Raw genomic sequence first — 23,079 nt, forward strand, 5'->3', positions numbered from 1 at the left:
ACTGTAAAGCAGCTCACTGAACCTGTCTGGGACTTGAGAATGCCAGCTGCAGGGGTCAGATATTTTGGGTTCTTTATTTATCTTTAAACAAATAAATGTGGCTTGTGTATCCAGAGCAACATTTAGCAAAGCGTGGCCAGCAGATCGGGGTGGGTGACCCTTTCCCTCTCTTCAGCACTGGCAAGGCCACACCTGAAGAACTGTGTCTAGTTCTGGAAACCCCAGTGTAAATAAGACTAGGACATAGTAGAGAGAAGGGCCACAAAGATGATTAAAGGACTTGAGCATCTGTCCTAAGAAGAAAGGTTGAGAGAAGTGGGATTGTTCAGCCTGGAGAAGACTCCAGGGGGATCTCATCAATACCTAAAGGGAGCTTATATAGAAAATGGAACCAGTTTTTTTTCTGTAGTGATGTGATGTGTCAAGAAGCAACAAGCACAAACTGAAACATGAAAGGTGCTGTCTGAACATCACAAAACAATTCTTTAATGTGAGAGTGACTGAGCACTGGCACAGATTACCAGGGAGGTTGTGGAGTCCTCATGTTTGGAGATAGTCAGAAGTTGCCTGGGAATGGTCCTGGGCAACTGCCCAATGAAGTCCTTCTTGAAAATGATGGTTGAGCAAGATGGCCTCCAGAGGTCAAGTCCAACCTCAGTCATTCCATGATCTTTCTGATCTGCTCTCCCAGCTTTTCAAATAGTCCAGAGGTCAAGTCCAACCTCAGTCATTCCATGATCTTTCTGATCTGCTCTCCCAGCTTTTCAAATAGTCCCTGCTATGCCTTTTCCTGCCTGACCTATAGTGGCAATCCTATGTGGTGATTACCACTCCCACCTGTGCTTGTAACCTCTTGGTGGATGTATTATTATTTACTATCTTGGTGAACAAAGTGCTATCTCACTCTTTCCTTTTCCTTTAATTTTCTCGTCAGTCTTCTAGACATCTATTCTGTTTTCCTTGTCATACCTCTGAGAGTAACTCAGGTGCTTCTGCATCTTTATGGAAAATTTTGCATAAATTAAATGAGAACTCTCAGTTTATCTAGAAAAGTTAGTTTAGAGATAATAATTTTGTACTTCCAGCATTTGAGGGTAGGACTCCAATAAATAAATACAAGACAAAATTATGAATAAAATTTTCACTCAAGTAACTCTAGACAAATCTGGTTTTAGGGGACACAAACACATCAGCTGAGCATTTGCACAGACCCATCATTAGTCAGGCAAATTATTTAAATTTGCTGCTACAAACAGAATATTTGCAACCTAAATAAGCACACAGAATTCTGGGCACCTCATACATAATTAAAAAACAGTGGCCAAAGGTTTCCTCCCTAATGATTTTTTCCCAAGAAGCAGCAATCTTAGAATCCCTGTTAGAAATGCCTGGAAACATTACTATTAAAAATCAAACTAAAACAAAATGGATTTTTTCTTCTAACTAATTTTTCATTGCTGGTTTGTTTTCCTACTTTTCTTTTCCTCTTTCAGTTTAGAACAGGCACAACTAGCACACTAGCTTGTCTTTACTACAAAGCTTTCTCAGTATACTAGATCATCAGCAAGAAGAAATGTCTTTAACCTAGATTTAAAACCACAGCCTGATCCAGTATTTAAGGTCTTGGCCAGGAATTAGTTCCACATTTACCATCCATAATGGCTGAGAGGTCAGAGGCTACTTTACTACTCTCAAGTGAAAATGGAACACAAATGTACTGGAGTTCACTTGCTGCCAATTGTAAGGCTAAGGCTTATTTTGCAATAGGGCATGGAAGATTAAAACAACATAGGAAACTTGGCTAAAGAATAGCTCCAAGTGGACCTTAAATTACTTTCTACTACTGTACTCTCTCTTCCTCCCATTGCTCCTTCACTTCTTTGAAAGTTTAATTGTAAATTACCCTCTACTCATATCACTGTTTTTCCTCACACTAGTACAGTGACACAAAAGAGCAGGTACTAAATTCCTGCTTTAAAACCAGTGCCAATGCTTGGTGTCTCTGAGCTTTGGAGCACATTGAGCACTGGAGCTAGAGAGACTAGAAAGCTTGTTAACGTAAAATCTTCTTTGTGATACATTTTTTTGGCAATATATTTTACAATGATCTACCCCAGGGAGCCAAGGGGCAGTTGCTTCTTTATTACATTTTAGAGGAGACATATTATTAGCGTTCCAGTCTATATATTATGAAATTAAGTGGATACCCTTGGGGTTAATTCCTTGTTGTAATTGTAATGAAAAGAAACAATTTCTAGCCCTCCATTTAAGATCTATAACTATTAAAATCCACTAGTTTTAGTGACTCCTGGGGCCAGTGAAGTACTTCAGTGTATATGAAAAAAGGGCACTCCTACAGTGTCCAATATCAGTGATTTATAAAAATAACAGCCTCCAAGTGGGAAAACTAACAAATGAGTTTCCATTGAGCCCCTCCCTGCTGTTTACCATTGCATGCTGGATTCATCAACCACGTAAAATTATATGCATATCAGAACTGTGGAGCTGGGTTCTAAGATTGTATTTTGTCTACTAGAGTATGAAAGGTAGAGCAGAAGTCACAGAATACAATGATTAAAGGAAAAATACAGGGAAAAATCATGCCATACAGCCATAGAGAATCCTCTTAGGAATAAAGTGAAAAAGCTACATTTTTTTCAGAGGCTCCTCTGTAGTAAACAATCCCACTTGCTTCAATAAATGCTAACTTAAAAAAAAAAAAAAAAGGCAAAAAGCAAAGGTTAGCCATCTATTTCAAACCCACTTAGCTCTGAAGCTGCTTACTTTTGAAGATACATAGTAGTAACAATGCTACTATTTTCAATGTCTGTATTGAGCATGTGGCTGCAATTTCTGTGAGAATTCTTGCACACTAATGTTTTCCTACTAACTTTAATACAGTCAACTTTTATGTCATCTTATTGGGCAGGTTTTGCCATCTCTCCTATAGCCCTGCACTCCTCCGGATTTTTCACTGTGCCCAAAAGAGGTAAATGTTTTCAGAAATGAGATGAGGAAAAAATTATTTTAATACCACAGTTGATAAAGGGAGATGCTGGAACACTGCACTGCAGTATGTTCATAGCTACCTGTTACGAAATTATTTTTATGGACTGACTAGGTTTCAAATTGACAGCAAACCCTTAGCATGTAATGTAGTTTGTTATTAGCAAAATAAAATGTACATCATCAGATAGTATCTTCCAGTTTAATATGCTTATTAAGATCATTGTTTCTATTAAGTTCAAAATTGTATATGTGCATTATTGTCTAACACATCATAAATTCCCATTTGGTATACTTGTTCTCAAAGGTCTTTTCCAACCTGGTTAATTCTATTCTATTTCTATTCCATTCTATTCTATGCTGAATGGACACAGTAATGTAATAGCAGAAGAGTTTTCTAGGACTTTGTTTGAGTTGCCTTGTGAAAATCCCTTTAAGATTTAGGAATGGTCTGTCTTTTTGATAAACAGTCATTGACATAGATTTAATATAATTATCTCTCTCCTTTTATTCATCAAAGTGTAAACTCCCTTAGGAGAAAAGAAAAGGGTCTTACCAGACATGAAAGAAGAAAGAAACAAGTGTTTTTAAAAATACCATTCTAACATCTGATAAAATAGGATGTATGTTGCTATGTAGAGAGGAGTTCTAATGGTTATTTTCAAGGGAAAGAAGGAATGAGGCATCATTTTGTATGTCACTGATCAGTGAAAAAATGGGTTTATTTTAATAAATATTTATTGTAAATTCATGTTAATGTCACCTGTTACTATTGGCAAGCCAAGCTGGGGAATGTCCTGATTTCTCCAGTGTTTACAAACCATTTACAAATCTGATCATTCACAGCTTGTGCATTCTCTAGTCATGCCAACCAACAAAACTAGCACTGCTATCTCAGGCTGGTATCTTTGTGAGACTTACATTGCCAGCTTGAAAGGACAAAACCCTGTTATTCTTGCTTGCTTTCAAAGGACTCTAGAAAGTTGTAATGCAATAATTGCAATAAAAGATGAAATTGAAACACTGATAAGGAACTACAAATACTTTAATTTTTACCATTGGCACTGCTTAATGAGCTGAATTACGGATCTTTAGCAATTGATTATTATTAGAACATACATAAAATGAGCAGGTGGTCTCCATCTCACAGACAGATGTTAGCATCATGTCTAATGAAGTTAAACAGAACGTCTGTCAATAGAAAGGCTGTAAGTTTAACAATTTTTGTGATCATTAGATCTCTTTTAATAAATCAAGAGCTATTCAGAAAATACATAGCTACCCAGGAAGTAGAACACTTTCTAACACTGACTGAGCAGATGGTAGAAAGGGCTGCACTTCTCAAGGCCAGTTGCTAATTATCCCATATCAAATATGGATAGGATGGCTGCTGGGCAAATAACTGAACAGAATGCTTATACTGGAAGCCTCAACAAGAATTGGAAATCATTAAAAAATTAAACAGGGAGCTCTGATTTTTGAACTTCTGATCATTTCTTCTTTATGACCTTACAGAAATACATTTATTCAAACCTATCTGCAAGTCCCTGCAGTTTCACTGATGATCATATATTGAAGGAAGTAGGGCAGAGCAACGCACTGATAAGGCTGGAATGCTTGGAAAGTATTGTTCTAGTTTGCCATAAGAAGCATATCCATTTCACTCTAGCTTCAGAAAGAATATAAAAAAAATTTGTCATTAAGTCATTAAAATGCTACCAATAAAGCCATAGAAGTTCCAAAAATAGGTCCTTGTAATGTGTAAGGCAGCACAGGGGTGGATGCTAACTCTGTTTAACAGACAAAGATGATATAATACTCCTGAGATGCTGGATTATGCCTATTAACAGTGATAGTTGTACTAGGGATATTATTTTTACTGTGTACTGCATTTAGTCAAGGCAAAATTCATGTTATGAAGTTGAAAATAAACATGAAACACAGCACAGATCCTAATGTTAAATTAGAACCTGAATAATCTCAGTATAACTGACTAAAAATTTACTGCAATTTCAATGGCATAGTGTACCCCTTACTTTTTTTCTTGCTCATATCCCCCTGCCTCTGCAAATATGAACATCACTACATTTGTAGAAAGAATTTATTTACCATATGTACATTTTCCAGCCCTGAATGGCAAATACATATGTCATTATCAATATTGTTTGCTTAATACTGAACAGTAAACTAGTATAAGAATTCAGGACAAACAGCAATACTGGAACATTCCAAAAAGGTGGAAACATGCTTATGCTCAGTTATTATTCATAAAATAATGACCAAAAGTAGAAATTTGTTTGTACAGAAAAAACCTCCAAAAAGTGAAGTTCAGCTTAAATTATTTTTGTTCAGTGTTAAAACTTGACATCTTAGCTACTAGCATAACCTCTTTTGAATATACTCCTAAGATAAGAGGAAGAGGGAAAAAAACACAAGGTAAAACCCCTTCTCTGCAGTGTAAAACAATAAAGATGTGAAACACTGCAGTACTCTTGGCTTGTGATGAAAACTGGTAACATGTTTGTAGGTAGTGAAAAGCCCAACATAAGCTCCACATTGGTTGATTCACTGAAAATCAGCATTGAATTTTTCCACTGAAGTTAAGCTATAAGTTTGCTTGAATAAATGGACAAGTCACACACTTATAATTTGCAGCTGCATCCTAACTATGAAAGCACAGACAAAAGGCAGAAAGTAAGAACAAATACCACTCTGGAACCTATCTTCATTCAGCATTCACCTGGGAGAAGGGAATTCTGGCTTAGAGTTTCTGCATCAAATTAATACTTGGAATATCTCCATCCTAAATACCTCCCAGCCACCAGAGGATGTGAATTCAATCATCAAGTGCAGACAGAAACCAAAGCCATGACTCCCACATTCCTGATGGGCTCTCAGCACCACAGCACAACCAAATAAAAGCACTGTTAGATAGGTGCAATCCAGCCTGAAGGGCAGATTGGGATTGCCTAATGTCTTTGACTCTTTTGAGAAAACAAGAGGAAAAAAACCTTAGCATTACAGGCCAACACATAAAATAAATGTTATTTAAGGTCATATCTAAACTACTGTCTCCAACCACAGAGCACAGAGATAATTTACTCATGAGTCCTCCAGATTAGCACCATCATAACAAACTATCAACGTCAGCTGAATTTGCTGTAGAAGGACTATCTTCCTTTATCTTCTGACAAGCATTTTTCAAAAGGTGAAAAATGACCTAAGCAGGAGAATTCAGAGCAAGAGGAAGCATGCACCCAGCACACCACACCACTCAAGCACAGCTGGATGAAGGTTTTAAATGGGAAAGGGACAACTATGCTCCCCAAAGAGTCATTGTGTCTCTTCTTTAATCTGGCATATTTTCCATTGTGATTCATTTGCTACTTGCATAATCCATAAAAAATAAAAATGAGCAATCTATCGTCTACACACTCATGAGTTATCAGTTCTTCAGTGTGGTAGATACTTACAGGGATTCTAAACTGAAGAGATGGTGTGCTAGACAAGTATTGTATACAAGCACCTCATTCAAGGGCACGAGGAATTGCATCTCTCCATACTTTTTGTTTAGAAAATGTAATGGTCTGAACTTCTTTGTTCTCCATGTATATTAAAAGCAGATTCATTGCTGAGTTAAATAACCAAGTACTGTCTCCACAGACTTTCAAATAACAGTTTCCCTCCTTTAACTCTTGGCACTGCTACAGATGAATAACGGAATGTTGGATGGCTGCTACAGATCCTTGGGCTGTTCCATTTATGAGAAAAATTGAACTCTTTTGAAGCAGCATGTCATAGTTTCAGCAGAAAATACATCACTACTGGAGTTCCATTTTAATAACTGGATAAACCTATAGATCTGGCCAAGTTTTGTCTTCATTTTTACACTGGAAATGTAGAAGTTTCTCATTCTGGGGAAAAAAAAAAAAAAAAAAAAGAAAAAGAAAAAGAAAAAAAAAGACTACCCCAAAAGTAAGAAAGGTGTAGCCATCTGCAAAAGTAGAATTTAATTGTAAATGGAAAAGGGGGATCACACAGGTGTTACCAGACATTTCATAACCCCCAGCCCTCCTCAAAACAAAAGCTGGATCACTCACTGGACAATATATTTCCACCTGGAATAAAAAGTTTTAGTAAAACCAGTTTCATTAAGGAGAACTGGAGCACATTAGTTTGGGAAAGCATAGTAAAAGATTGTGAAACCATTCAAAAAGTAAGTAAAATATATTCCAAAAGCAGGGTGTAGAACAACTGATTGTTGGTACTGACCTAGAAATATTTGGACAGGCTCCTCTCCAGGCTGGAGGTGAAAGCAGGCACTGCACTTCTTGACACCTGCACTGCCTCATCAGATCTCTCCTCCTAGGTGATCTTTCTGGCTCAAATGTCATCTCTGCATGGGGCCAGCCAGGCACCAGCACAGTGAGGGACTTTAATGGTGCTGGATAGGTGTCTCTTGGGATATCCACAGAGATGCACTCCTGGACGCAGCTGCAAGATAAGTCCACATAGTCACATTCAATCTACTGATGCTGGAGACAGAAATCTCAGAATACATCATTTAGAACCTGAAGTCGTCTGCAAAATTCTCAGTACTTTCCACCATGTTGCCAAACCTCCATTTTTATCCTTGTCTTTATGTTTTTGGGGACACTTAACAAAATAGTAGAGTCCAGTTTACTGAAGATACATTTCTGTAATCTGGCAAATGCTCAAACCCTTGTTTACACCCCTAGTGAATCCTGTGAGCCATGCACGACCAAGCTGGAGTAGAGCATTTGCTCCCATTCATTATTCAGAAAAACAACATGCCAAAAGCTCAATAGTCAAAATTCAAAAGGGTGTTTGCATTGTCACAGGGCTTGATATTAGGCTTGATATTAGAAACTAAACTTAGCCATATTTTCCTATAAAGTTGATTTAGATTACATTGTGATAATTTTGGATATACTACTTATAATTTTACACTGATATTTCATATCTATTTATCACTTCATTTTGTGCACGTAGATACCCTTCAAGAATTCTGCTTGGGTGAACTTTCATCTTGTGGCTATTCTCTTAAAAAGGTAGCTCCAGGTGTAGAGTGAAAAAATACAATGCAGTTGGAAGAACACAGCTTCCAATCTTCTCTAATAATTCATTTGAGAACACTGAGTTAATAAAACATGGGAAAACAATATACATATTGTGCAGTTCTCTGTATTTATTTTCATTCCAAATTCTTGTACTGGTCACATGTCAATCCTCTCTATCTAAGCTGCTTGCAGCAAATACTTATGTTAGGAGCATGTATATAGGGATTTGTTACATATTGCAGGGGATGTTAAAAGTCTTCTATAGCTTCATATTTTATGAGTATATGCTTTAAGAGAGACTTGTATTTTTCAGGCTAAGATCACAGATGTCCATAATAAAATACACTGAAAACATACTCCAATTTCTTAGTTCTGTCTCAGAAACAGACTGAGAGCTAAACATTGCAAGCTGTGCAATATCAATACAGAGATTTTTGAAAGAGGTGGCACAGCATTTCTACCACTCTCCCTATGTGGGTAGCAATGAAACACCAGAAAGTCTGGCACAAAGCTGATATTATACTGTACTAAATAAAGTCAGATCACATTTCCTTCTACAAGAAGGTGACAAGGAAAGAAGAAGAGATGAATACTTTTTAAGTTCCAAAGACTCCGAATCTTTGTATGTCGGCGGTGGCTTGATTTTTGTTGTCTCATACCTTCCCATAGGTTTTTTGATAGCTCAGGAAAGAGTGAAGTCTCCAAACACAGACTAGAACATCTGTGGCCCAGATAAGGAAAGTGATAAACAGTCCCATGATAAATGGTATCTCAGGGAAGGATACCAGATATCTTGATGAGTACTAAAGAATTTTCATGTGGAGAACAAATACTATTAGAAAAAAAGGAAGAGGTATGATGAAATAAAAAATGTTTCATGGATATGAAGAAAAGGTTAAGATGAGGAAATGCAACTGTTGTCTTTCAAACTGCACTGAAAGTGATTCCTTCTGTGTTAATCTTTTTCAACTAGGGCGTTGGTAGCTTTTATTGAAACCTTCACTATTTGCATTGGACTCTGAAAATACTGGGTTAAACTGGATCACAAGTGTTTTGGAATTCTGATATTTTGTAAATGAAATTGAACATTACTGGAAATAACAGAAATGCTTTCATCCTTTCAAAAAGTCTCTCCCTTTCTTCCTCCCCTCCCCCAACACTGGTAATTGCCACTACTGCCTGGTTTTTTTCCACTTTTTAAATGTGAAGTTAAATGGAAAATATTTTCAGAATGGCAGAATTCCCATCATATGAACATTTAATTCAGATTTTGATGGCATGTTACTGTCCTCACTATGCATAATTCCCATTTAGAAATGCCTTAACCCTAGAGTTATAGTAGAAGAAGCAGTGCTTACTTTAGTATTTTTCTTCTTTAATCCAAGATAAATCTCTATAATTAGAATTGACTGCTTTTTAAAGGAACAGAAATGGCAAGTGGGCTCTATCTTAAATTAAAAGATCTATTACCGTTAGTCTTCTAATTCTTCTCAGCTATGTGTTGTCTCAAGAGGAACTTTCTCTTATGAAAACTAACTTGGTGTAGGTGCAGGGAAAAAAATCACATCTCTGGAATGACTGCATATGGAAGTTATATACAAGTTCAGAGCAATGGGAAACAATTGCCAAGTATGTCATGCATGAACGTTTTATTAACAAATGTATGCAGTATAAGCTATTTATCAAATATGATATTTTTATTGAAGGTTACATTTTCATTCCCTCATGCAAATGGGACATTGCATGGCCTAAAAGCTTAGGGGCACTTCTGGTACACCACAGCTTTGTACAGCCATACCCCAGAAGCTCTTGAGGCCAGCAGTAAAAAGTGGTCTGCCTTGCCAGGATATCATGTTATGTATTTTCAGTTAACTGTTCATTCTTTCTGCTCCCAAGATTTTCTTTTTTTTTTCTTTTTTCCCTGCATCTTATCAGCTTCTCCATTTAGCTTCATTGTGTTAGTGCCCCTTTCTGTCCTCCTCTTTATATGGCTATGGCTTTAACTCTGGACCTTAATGATCCTCTGATTTCATATGTTCATAAGTCTTTCCTTTCCTAGACAGACAAGCAGCAGATGCTCTAATATTTGCCAGATGACTTGAGATTTTCACAACCTGTCATGCTCTGGAATTAGTGAATATTGGCAGCACATACAACAGTAACAATTCTGGAAGCTGATGCTTCCAATTCTATTGGTTGATGCTTTTATTACAAAATCCTTCATATAACAGCAACCAATACCATTTGTCTAACTGCTCACAACATTCAGCGGATGGTATGTACCTCATATTAAAAAGAACTGTATCAAAACCATTCCAGCTTCTTTTTACTCCAGATTAAAAGGAAAAAAAAAAAGGGGGGAAAAAAAAAAGGAAAAAAAAAAAAAAGAAAAAGAAAGAGTACCTATCCAAATGAAACATTGCCCAAAAGCAAAAATAATTCTCTCACAGGTCCCTCCTCCAAATACTTTCTTTTGCTTATTCTGAAGTTTCATCTAGGCAATGTAATAAATTCTATATTTCAGTGTCTTCTGGTTTTCAGACCTGTATGTATTGCCCTTTAAAATTACACTGTATAAGCACACACTAGCATCCGCTGGAGGGATTTTAGAAGTCATCAACAGGCCAGATAGCTTATGGTTGCTGAACACAAGGTATTTTGATTCTCCTGGATAATTCCACTTATTTCAGCAGAGCTGAACCAACAGTGAATCTGAGCCCTCTATCTAAATTTAATCTGTTCATTACCTCTGAAGACTATTGCAAATAAATAGGCAATCAAGTAGCTAGAAGGACAGAAAAGAGGGATATGGTGTATAACAGCTAACCTTACAGAAGACAATCAGAGCACTGATTCCTTTCCTTCCAAACAGCAGACAATAACAGTTCAAACTAATCACAATTCAGATTTTCTTTTCTACAATTAATTGATACTCTAGAGACTTTATTCAGCTCACTTTAAACCAGTCCCTTGGTAATTGACTTCACCAATAAATGGATCAACCTGCAGGTAAGAGCTGGATTGGGGTCTGTAGAGCATAAAACCCGCTGCTTTATACTGCAGTGAAAGCTGCTCCACTACATACACAGTATATAAGCAGTTGTTGAAAAAGGTTTCAGATGCCCTGACAATATATTTTACCTTGAACTGGTAACACAAGCTCACTGTTTACCCAGTTCTTGGCTTCTTCACTCTACCTACATTGAAAGTGACACTTGTGAAATGGATATCTTTCCCCAAGGAGTAAAGTTAAGAACAATTCCGTTTACAAACTCTAGGCTAAAAAGGGCATTTCAGGTAATGCTTCCAGTGAGGACTGACTGGGATGTCTCTTTATGTGGAGTACACAACACACCTCTACACTCCTACAGATCCTGCCACCTGCCTGATACTTTCTAGTAATTTCTAAATTAAGTCCTATCTATTCAGAAAATTTCAACAGGCATTGAGATTCAAAAGACCTTCCAATGACATAGCAGAATGTGTCTTTGGGTCAAAGGAGAATCTTATCACACTGTGGTTTCTAAATCTGTCAGTATTTCTGAGGAACAGTGTGGAAATCTGATTGCTGAGACTGTGCAACAAGAATGAAAGCTAAAGAGAAAGATTTAAAATGTTAAAGTTCAGATATATCTTTACTATCTTTCTCAGCACATTGACATAAGGATTAAATACATTTTCTCAGAAAAGTGAAAAATCATTTTAATAGACTCTAGTCAAAATTAGGTAATGTGAGGACTGTTATCCTCCCACCTATTCTATCATGGAATAGAATATGAAATTCTATCCTAATTCTATCATGAATTAGGATATTTGGAAATAAAAGTCTGAAAAGTGTCTGTTTATTTTTGACCAGACTTCAGAATGTTGTGGTTTTTCCACTCTTCAGGGAAACCTTTAGTAAATTTTGGTGTCTTTGTGCTGCTATCTCTGTCTTTAAACTATTCTCCTGTCCTCCTGCTAAAAAAATCTGTAGTTCCATACAAAGCTCTTCCATTTTACAACAGCACTGAGATTAATCACCTAATGAGGAGCTTCCATTTTACTAGATCATCTTGGCCAAACCATTTAGTCTTTCTCAGCTCATGTGCATGACTAGCATATGGCTAATCACCAATGAATTGTTTAAATTCACCAGACAAAAATGTAACTCTTTGCTGTAGCTACTCCAGAAACCTGCAGCATAAATTTCATAAGTAACCTGAAGAGATAGGGGCAGGCATAAGAAGAACAAATTCAAAGTGGCCCACAGCATTTCTCTTAAGCTAATACAATTTTTCTTCATAAGGCTACTAGATACCCTAATATGGGTATTTGAAGGATTAAGCATTTCTATTTTCTGCCTAATCATTCAAAACAGGGTTGATTTCCATCCTTTTCCATGGCTGTTTTTAGCAGTTTAATATTCAGTGAAAAAAAGCATGGAGGACAATTGAGGAACAAAATGGTGAATTTTAAAAAGAGAAGGGCATTTTAGTCTAAAATATATTTGCATTTAAAAAGATTAGAGTAAACCAGGTGCACTTAACTGGAACTTGCTTTTTAAATTTAATTAATGCTCAAAAGACACTCTAAGATACAGTGCTCAAAAGGTGCTTGGAATGAAAAAAATTGTCCCCCAAGTGTCTGATGTGAAGAGCTCCTGGGTGACACTCAGAGTAATGCACTTTTTGAGCACTTCAACTTACTAGTGTCTTTCAGTGCTTAATTAACATAATTTGACACAATTATAGATATAAACACTTTATAAGTACTTGGTACTAGGAGTGTCAAAAAGGTGTTGATCTCCATCAATTTATACTAGAAACAAAAAGCTCTAGCACAGCACTCAAGTGCTTAGTAATGTTCTGTAGTATTGATACCATTCAAACATAGAATAGAATAGACCAGGTTGGAAGAGGCCTTCAAGATCATTGCGTCCAACCTATCATCCAACACTACCCAACCAACTAAACCATGCAACCAAGCACCCTGTCAAGTCTCCTCCTGAACACCTCCAGTGATGGCAACTCCACCACCTCCCCGGGCAGCCCATTCCAATGGGCAATCACTCTCTCTGTGTAAAACTTCCTCCTGACCTCCAGCCTGAACTTCCCCTGGTGCAGCCTGAGACTGTGTCCTCTTGTTCTGGTTCTGGCTGCCTGGGAGAAGAGACCAACCTCTGCCTGTCTACAACCCCCCTTCAGAACTATTGAGGTTGGAAGAGACCTTTGAGATCACCATCCAACCATTCACCTAGAGCTCACAATCCCACCACTTCTGCTAAACTAATACCATTAAACTGCATCCCTCAGCACCCCATTCACACATCTTTTAAATACCTCCAAGGATACTGACTCCACCACCTCCCTTGGCACAGCCCATTCCATGCTTGATAACTTTTTCTGTGAATAGTTTTTTCCTAATATCCAACATGAACCTCCCTTGACACAACTTCTGACATTTGTTGCACGTGAGAAGGGACCAATTCCTACCTTGCTCCAGCTTCCTTTGAGGTAGTTGTAGAGGGCAATAAGGTCTCCCCTCAGCGTGCTCTTCTGAAAGCTAAACAGCTCCAGTTCCCTCAGCTGTTTGTCTTAAGACTTGTGTTTAAGGCCCTTCATCAGCTTTTCAGAAACAACAAGAAAAAAAATAAAGTGTTTCCAAAGTGTCCTCTGGATAAATTCTTTAAAGATTTTACACATCCATGTAGCAAGCTAGCCAAACCCACTAAAACTGCATGAAATGCACAGTTATTCAGTTCTGCTTGTTAACTAGTTGCAGTAACTGGGTGAGTAAGTTAGCAGTATTTGGGAGGAAAGAGGAAAAACAAAATTATGCCATTCAGAATAACCATTACTACATTACCTACTATATTTACAGGTTGTATTTTCTGAAAGAGGATTGAGAATATGTAGGCTGGTATGTAGCACAGGCCCCAGTTATAGTGCTTAAGACAAGACTGAATTCAGACATGCCATATGGCACTGTACCCAAATAGGTTTTTTTCCTCTTTATGGTCCTGATTTACTTGAAAAAATACTTTGTAAAAAAAAGCCCTGCATGAAATGCATTAAATGTACTGTTTATTTTCTCAATACAGCTAGTGAGCTCTGCTTGCTTAATGCACACGAGGGTGTTTCTTTTGAAGCTAAACATTCTCCCAGAAGATACTGCTGGTGACAGGTTCCAACAGACAGAATTTGGCCAGCAGTGAAACCATATCAACTGCCTGCTGCACACACTCCATTTCTTGTCTGAGCAACAGATGCATGTTTTGTGCTGAAAGTTCATTGTCTTCAATGGGGAAAAGAGCAACAGCACAAACCTTAGCTTTGCTCACAGAACACTGTAATATCACCTCTCCCTCTCTTTTGATCCATGGATTATCTATTCATGGAAATAGTTTTTAATTATTAACTTTTTAATTAATAACTTCTATGCAGTACACAATTGCAAATCAGGATGAGGACTATGTTTTGTGTAAACATATGATAAAAGGATCTGTTTCTAGAGATTGAGTTGAGATAAAAAGTAAAAAAAAAAGTTTGCTCTTTTCTCTTTTCCCCTCTCTTCATATTTATAATTTAGCATACATTTACACAAGTTAGAGGCTGTGTTTGCAAATTAACTGAAGCCAATAAACCCTTATCTATATTATCTCTTTGTATGTGAGGTAGGTCAGCTAAATTTATGAATATTTCACCTGACAGTCACATTAATCATTTTATCACTTTGTAATAATTTTTGTAATCCTCCCCCCCAGCTTTTTTTTTTTTCCAGTCAGTAAAGTGCAATGATAATTGATCATGTTAAAGATCAGTCATCACATTAAGAAGATACTATCTACATAAACTAACATCAACAAAAAGAAAATATAAGAGGTTACATTTTCAAAGCCGTAACTCATTTTCACTAGGGTTAGTGCCTAACTGCTTTTGAAAACAGCCCGTTAAGAATAATCTCTATTTACCTTGTCAAGGGTTGGAAGTGTATTCTTGCAAGATCCATCCATCTTGATTTGGGATATGCCTGATTTGCCTTGAAATGATCTCTAGCATGTACAATTACTGGAACATTGCTTGCTCAAATCAGACCCAGAACATCTCTTCTTTTAGGTCTGGAACTATGCTAGAGAAGGTGTGTAAATGAGAATCCTGGGGGGAAGAAGGGGAGGGAGGGGGGGTGGAGGGGGAGCAAGTGGAGGAAGACAATACAAGAAAATTTGAGACAGTAGGAATTACAGAATCATCTGAAAAACTCACAACAATTTTTTAGGCACCTATCAGCAGAGTCTGCAAAAACTGTGGCCTTCCTTTCTCTGTCCAAAATTCACTATCTACCAGTTTAAGGCACTATTGCAGCAAAGCACTTAAGCACTGCTTAAATCCTCCTGAAATCAGAGGGATTAGGGTAAGTGAATAAAATTATGTGCATACTGAAGCACTTGGCTAGGCTGTTGAATTTGGCCATGAACAATTTTAAAAGATTACCTCACAACTGAAACTATTATTTCCCTGACAAAAGATGTATTCTGCCTTTCTCCCTCTAACACATTTAAGATAAATAGAAGGACAGTTACAGCTATAATTGGTTATTTTTCAGGAGTGGGGGGAGCTCGACATAGTCTCAAGTGAAAAAAATGGAAGCTGTTTTTTTTTTTGTTTCTTTTCTGAATGAATAGTTTAGGTCCTTGATCCCTCTTTCCTAGCACCAGTTCTGTCTGTACCAAGTTTCACTTTGTGTGTCTTGACCTTTTGGGTGTTGCTATGAAAAACAATAATGGTTAAAGGTTTTATCAAATAAACCAAACCACTCCTTCTCTGAATTCAACTGCATTTGAAGTCTAAAGCTGATTGAAAAACCTCCAGACTCACTACTAACTACAAATGTTTTTTGTTTTTTTTTTTTTTTACTTAGTTTAATTCCTCTAGGATCTAGCAGTCTCTTTCAGAGCATGTTGAAAACTATTCCAGTTTTAGCAGTTCATTTAGTTTGTGCTTAAGCTTACTAGGAATCAAACAATTATGCAGAGGATTCCTTAAATCCTGAAGGGAGCAATCCAGGGCAGGGTGGTGGTGGTGTGGAAAGTATACATAATTGACAAACAGAATTTACTCTCAATAAAATACAGCTAGATACTCTTTCATAATGAATGCAAGACAAGGATGGTGTAATAGCCTAAGAGGGAGAGCACTCACGACAAACAGGAAATGTGTGAAATTCCTTCTTATCGTTAGAGGGTTTACATGTATATCTTACAGGAAAAAAAAAATCCTCCCACTTAATCACAAGGTTTCTTCTCCACAGGTGCATCTGAAAAGAAAACTCCAAATGTTTTTCTGGTCTTTAAAGAACTGTTCTAGGATCACAACATGGGGAACTTGGGACTGCAGATCCCAACTAGGCAGAGTTCAATCATAAAACTCTAGATCAGGCAGCCCATTGTTAGACAGAGGAGATTAGACACTGAAAACTTAGTTCCCAAGCAAAAACTACTTCTGGATGATTATGATTTATATTTTGCTTAACTATTAGAAACTAGATTTAGCCTTCCTCTTGCAACAAATGGTTTCAGCTTAATGGCTGGTATGACTGTAATTTTTATATATTTATTTTATTTTTTAATTAGGAAGAAATGAGAGAAGTATCTTTCAAATGTGCATCTTTTAAAGAATCCTTGAAACAAAAATAATGTACAGTGTTATTGTTACATTATACTACTTTATTCACCTAACTCACTAGCAACAAATATCTTTTGCATGCATTGTTAAATGTAAATAAAACTGTGGTGGAACAATTGATCTAGATGATAACTGTCTGTTACTCCCCAACTGCCAGTATTTGATCAAATTTCTCTGGCATTGTGTGATTGTGCCAGTTACATGACAAATGGGGACCTTATGTATGACACAACACCAGAGTTCTTAATAAAAGAAGTCCTGGACCAATCAACCTCATCTTCTTATTCATTTTCAAACCCTGAATTCATTCAGCATGTATTATAAATCACTTTCTTCCCCAGACAATAGGCATTTGGGATTCTCTGGCATTCCAGGGCCTTTTACTCACACAAGGTGTGATTTTTTTCTACTCCCTGGTTATTGGTTGGTTTTGTCCTCATAGCTTTAGTCATAAAATAGCCTTTTACTTAAAAGAAATGCATTCATCAAAAACATAAAGATGAGTAGAAGTGGATATGCAAATGACAATATGCTAAGAAGATAATCATAACAGCTAAAATTGCAAAACTGTAAAGACACTGATGGAATGATTAAGACAATGCTGAACTATATACTTACACACACCCCTAGAATGGAATTGATATAATATTACTTGGTTAGACTATGTATCTTCAGACAGTGTCTTAATCAATGAAAGGGTTATAGTTTAGCATGACATCACAGTACTCCCATGGAAAATTTAAGCAACCTTAATAGCAACACAATCAAAACCACTTTAAAGCGTTATAAGTCACTACCTTTTGAGACGCAAACACATTTGGTCAGCATCGATCTTAATATTTTGCCTGTGATTATCTTCGCTCTGAAGAAGTAGGTGAAGCAGGTTTTTTTTTTCTTTTTCTTTTTTTTCTGTGAAGGGCAATAAGATGCACCCAGCAAATTGTGCTGTATCTACATCAGTCACCTAAACTGCAGTCCCAGATACTTATGAAAATAGGCACAGCTGAAGCCAATTCTCATTTATGTTCTCTGTGAAGCTGGATTTAATTCACAATTACCTTCTCCATGCCTTTGTCCAAATAGAACAAACAACTTTTTCTTGTTATTAGGAAGTTTTGATGACCGTCTTGACAAGTATTATTTATTTTAATATGCTGAGTTTGCATTCAAATATTCAGTTAATTCCATGGTCTGCTTCATTTATTAACTGCCACAGGTATGTTGTTCCACTTCCAATCCAACCTTTGCTCAGGAACTGGCTTAGATGCTTATATCTGCTGAGGAGAAGGCAAGAAAACCCTGTCTTTCTGCAAGCTTGTCATATGTTGTTATTAAACCTTGACTCTTCTGTCTTGACAAAACTGCAATAAGCTTAAAAGTGCTCTGCTGTGCAGATTTTTTTTTTTCCCCTTCTCAAATCACTCATATCAATTTACTTGTTTCCTCTTTATTCTTTTCCTCCTCACAACTCTATAATGAAAAGAGTCTGCAGGCACACCAGAGTGGCTAAAGCCAGGCTGAGGGAAACTTTTGCAGAAGCACCAGCACCAGCTACAGCTTGAGGTCCAGCGCAGTTGCAGAGGCATGGTAATGGGTGTGAGATACAGCTGCTGCAGATCTCACAGAAACACAATGGTTGGCTCATACTCTGGAGTGGATTCAACCAGATGGGAGGGGAAAGAGATAAGCAGGCCATTGCAATCAGTTCATAGGATGTGGGAGAGTGTAACGTGCTCCCTTGTGCTGGTAATGGAGAGGTGGAGATCTTCTGCAGACTTTCCAGAAAAACTGTGCCTTTATACAAAACAAAAGGTTATTTTTTGTTGTCTTAAAACATTACAAAAAATAAAATTTACATTATCAAATTAATTCACATTTCATCTTTAAACTTGAAGCAATTTTCTTCACCTAAAAAAACTTTCTCCTGTGTCTATTGTATGAGGAAGAGTATGTAATAAGTAGTATTGCTGGGTAATATGTATCACAGTATCACAGTATCACTTAGGTTGGAAAGGACCTTGAGGATCATCGAGTCCAACCTATCAACACAGACCCCATGACTAGACCATGGCACCAAGTGCCACGTCCAATCTCCCCTTGAACGCCTCCAGGGTTGATGACTCAACCACCTCCCTGGGCAGCCCGTTCCAATGCCGAATGACTCGCTCGGTGAAGAACTTCCTCCTCACCTCGAGTCTAAACCTCCCCTGGCGCAGCTTGAGACTGTGTCCTCTTGTTCTGGTGCTGGTTGCCTGGGAGAAGAGACCAACCCCTTCCTGGCTACAACCACCTTTCAGGTAGTTGTAGAGGGCAATGAGGTCACCCCTCAGCCTCCTCTTCTCCAGGCTAAACAATCCCAGCTCCCTCAGCCTCTCCTCATAGGGCTTGTGTTCAAGGCCTCTCACCAGCCTTGTTGCCCTTCCCTGGACACGTTCAAGTGTCTCAATGTCCTTCTTAAACTGAGGGGCCCAGAACTGGACACAGTACTCAAGGTGCGGCCTAACCAAAGCAGAGTACAGGGGCACAATGACCTCCCTGCTCCTGCTGGCCACACTATTCCTAATGCAGGCCAGGATGCTATTGGCCCTCCTGGCCACCTGAGCACACTGCTGGCTCATATTCAGGTGGCTGTCGATCAGCACCCCCAGGTCCCTCTCTGCCTGGGAGCTCTCCAGCCACTCCAACCCCAGCCTGTAGCTCTGCATGGGATTGCCGTAGCCAAAGTGCAGCACTCGGCACTTGGACTTGTTGAAAGCCATCCCATTGGACTCTGCCCATCTGTCCAGTCGGTCGAGGTCCCTCTGCAGTGCCTTTCTACCCTCTAACTGACTAACATCTGCCCCTAACTTTGTGTCATCTGCAAACTTGCTGATGACTGACTCTACCCCTTCATCCAGATCATCGATGAAGATGTTAAAGAGGACAGGGCCCAGCACTGATCCCTGGGGGACACCACTGGTGACTGGCCTCCAGCTGGATGTGGCACCGTTCACGACCACTCTCTGGGCCCGGCCCTCCAGCCAGTTCCTAACCCAGCACAGAGTGTAATGGTCCAATCCACAGGCTGACAGCTTAGCCAGCAGTTTGCTATGGGGGATGGTGTCAAAGGCCCTGCCGAAGTCCAGGTAGACCACATCCACAGGCCTCCCCACATCCACCAGGCGGGTCACCTGATCATAGAAAGAGATCAGGTTGGAGAGGCAGGACCTGCCCTTCCTAAATCCATGCTGGCTGGACCTGAGCCCTTGGCCATCCTTCAGGTGCGCAGTTATTGCCGCCAGGATAATCTGCTCCATCACTTTCCCTGGCACTGAGGTCAGGCTGACTGGCCTGTAGTTTCCAGGTTCCTCCATCCGACCCTTCTTGTGGATGGGGACCACGTTGGCCAGTTTCCAGTCATCTGGGACCTCACCTGTGAGCCAGGACTGGAGGAAAATGATGGAGAGTGGCCTAGCTAGCACATCCGCCAGCTCTCTCAGCACCCTAGGATGGATCCCATCTGGTCCCATGGACTTGTGAATATCCAAGTGGCTCAGCAGGTCCTCATGGATTTCCGGGGCATTACACTGCTCCCCGACCCCATCGCCCTGCTCCGGAGGCCACTCCTCCTGAACTCCTCCTGCCTTGCTGTTAAAAATTGAGGCAAAGAAGGTGTTCAGGACCTCAGCTTTCTCCTCATCTTCAGTCACCGTGTTCCCCTCCAGGTCCACTAGGGAGTTCAGGTTCTTCCTGCCCTTCTTCTTATTGTTAATATATTTATAAAAATGCTTTTTATTATCTTTGACTGAGGTGGCCAGCTTCAGTTCCAGCTGGGCCTTAGCCTCCCTAATTTTATTCCTACATAATCTAACAGCTTCCTTGAACATACCTCAAGAAGCCTTCCCCTCCTTCCAAAGGTGATACAGCCTCTTCTTCCCCCTTAAATCCTCCAGGAGCTTCTTGCTCATCCAGGCCGGTCGCCTTCCCCGCTGGCTTGCCTTTCGGCACATGGGAACCGCCAGTTCCTGTGTATGTCATAGTAAGCAGAATTACAGAACTAAAAATTAAGCAGTCCTAGTGGCATGAATATCTTCTGGATTGTGTTAACAAGGACTCTCTAGATAGGTGAGACATGGTTCAAAGAGAGAGTATAAAGATCTGAACATTGTCCATAGTGGTTTTAAATATTAATGAAGCAACACTGTACAGCTTTTCATATGCAAAGATGAATTCCAGGTAAGTTTTATGTAGCTGAACAGCTAATCTTTGTTACCTTATAGTCAAAGTTCTGATTTTTTAAATATTTCAGTGATTGATTAATGCATACAGGGTCAATTTGGAGGTCATTGCTTGCTTTGTTTTCTAACAATTTTTTCCTCCATTATGAAAAACTGCTAATCTACCCATTGCTCATTGCATTGGAATTTAGCTTTCGTGACTTGGATTAGATCATATTTTCAATATTGAAAAATTACCTCCTGACTTTATTTTTTAGTGACAAGCTTTTTTGCTATTCTTTCACCTCTTTCTTCAGATAAGAATAACCATTATCAGATGTCTAGGTGATTACTTACTTTCTCAGTACTCACAGGGTCATAACTGCTTGCCAGGCAAGCAATGCAAACCCTCATTAATAGGGAAAAAAAAAAAAAGGCAAATACATTTCTAATCAAAGACTTCCTGTCCTTATCTGTTCTGTATTTGAGGTACAATAGATGAGGGTATTAGGAAGTATGACTGTATTTCCAATTACTGTCCCCTAGAAAGGTATTCCATTGAGCTTTTTGCTAGCTATTTACAAACAAGGGAGAAATGTTTAATGGCACTGGTAAGTACAATGCCTTCCAGAAGTTTTGATTCAAGGCATACCTGCATAATGATATCAGCAAAAAAGAATAGGTCTATTCATTAGCAAATTTTTGTCTAAAACTCTAATGAAGAAAGACAATAATCCTTGTTAGCACTAATTTTTATCTAACTGATGGAAAATACTCTGTCTCCTCTATGGCAGTTATCTGAAGCATGAAGGACACTATACTCATAAGGGAACTGATAGCAGCACTGAAATATATACAGGATGTATTGTCAAAATACATATGGACTTTTCCACTCAGAGAATTATTTTCTTGGATAATCTTTCAGGATACCTTCAAAGTTGTGGAGAACTTCTGGACATTGGAACCATTCCTTTATCTTCAAGCAAAGCAGCTGCAATGGGGTTTAAAATCTGTAACAGCTTCAAGTCTGCAAAGAGTTCACAAGGACCACTTAAAAAAGTATTTTATGTAAAACACATTCCTTGTATTGCTTATTTCCTGCTGAAATGAACTAGGAAAATTCGCTGTTATGAATCATACACAGTAAAAAGTAGGACTCACCCCTTTCTTGCCCTTAAAGGGGTTTCCTTCTCTAGGCTCTGAATTTGGTCCCACTATATCAAATGCAGGCATTAGAAAGGAAATCAATCCAAAGACTCAAATTACTGACATTTACCCTACAAAGAAAACAACCCATATTGCAAACTCAGGTCACAAGCATCTTTTCTGTGTGTGTTACAAAGCTCTGGGTATCTTGTGATCACAGTTACACAACAACTCTAGTACAGAAGAAACAAAGCCTTGTTATACTATGAAAATATCAACACATATCACACAATTGAATTAGACTTCATAGGTATAATAATTAATATGTGCAAAAGGGAGAATAAAAGATCAAAACAACTTAATTAAATGCCAGGCTTTACAAGCATATCCTCACCTACTATAGACAGATTTAAAGGCATGTAGGCAAGATTCACAGTAGGCACCATTCTTTGGTTTTATTAATTACTGGAATAATCAAATAGCATTTACTGAAGAAAACATAGGATTATTTAATGGAAATGCAGAAGTTCACAGGAACCTCCAAGGTGCAAAGTAAGAAGTCATTTTATCTTGAACCAATTATAGATGTTAAAAACATTCTTGAAATACTTCCAAGATGAATTCCAAAAGAGTGAACTTTTTTAAAAAAAATGCATTTTAAATAATTTAAGCAAAATGTCATCACTGTAAAATTCCCCAAAAGTATAAAAACTAATATCAAATTAATTTTAAATTTAGAAAACATGCAGATATGGTCTGTGCAAAGTAGAGTGCTGTGGCAAGTTTTAATTCATTCAGCAGCACCTTGCACACTGCAAAAAGCAAGGTTGCTTTGTCTTGGCATGCTTCTGGGATAATATTTCCTAAATATTTTCATTTGGATAGCTTAAAAATAAATTTGGTACAAAATACTACATACAGGATCACAGAATCAAAGAATGTTAGAGGATGGAAGAGACCTTGAAAGATCATCTAGACCAATGCCCC

The 23,079-nt window shown here is 38.3% G+C and overlaps 1 long non-coding RNA gene across 1 annotated transcript in view; it reads right to left on the bottom strand.

Annotated features, from left to right (window-relative positions):
• LOC137442165 (uncharacterized) overlaps positions 1-22,219 on the bottom strand; it is a 38,948-nt gene extending 16,729 nt beyond the window's left edge. Inside the window, exons 1-6 of the long non-coding RNA XR_010987598.1 lie at positions 22,108-22,219; positions 21,877-21,973; positions 17,548-18,544; positions 15,040-15,223; positions 13,562-13,693; positions 7,279-7,500 (exon numbers count right to left, since the gene is read on the bottom strand). This is a non-coding gene — a long non-coding RNA (uncharacterized lncRNA). The remainder of the gene's footprint in view (positions 1-7,278; positions 7,501-13,561; positions 13,694-15,039; positions 15,224-17,547; positions 18,545-21,876; positions 21,974-22,107) is intronic.
• Between the last annotated feature and the right edge of the window lie 860 nt (positions 22,220-23,079).

Source organism: Melanerpes formicivorus, unplaced genomic scaffold (assembly GCF_026170545.1).
Source record: "Melanerpes formicivorus ecotype bairdi unplaced genomic scaffold, bMelFor1.0.p_v2 SCAF_7, whole genome shotgun sequence".
In the NCBI taxonomy this organism is placed as follows: Eukaryota; Metazoa; Chordata; class Aves; order Piciformes; family Picidae; genus Melanerpes; species Melanerpes formicivorus.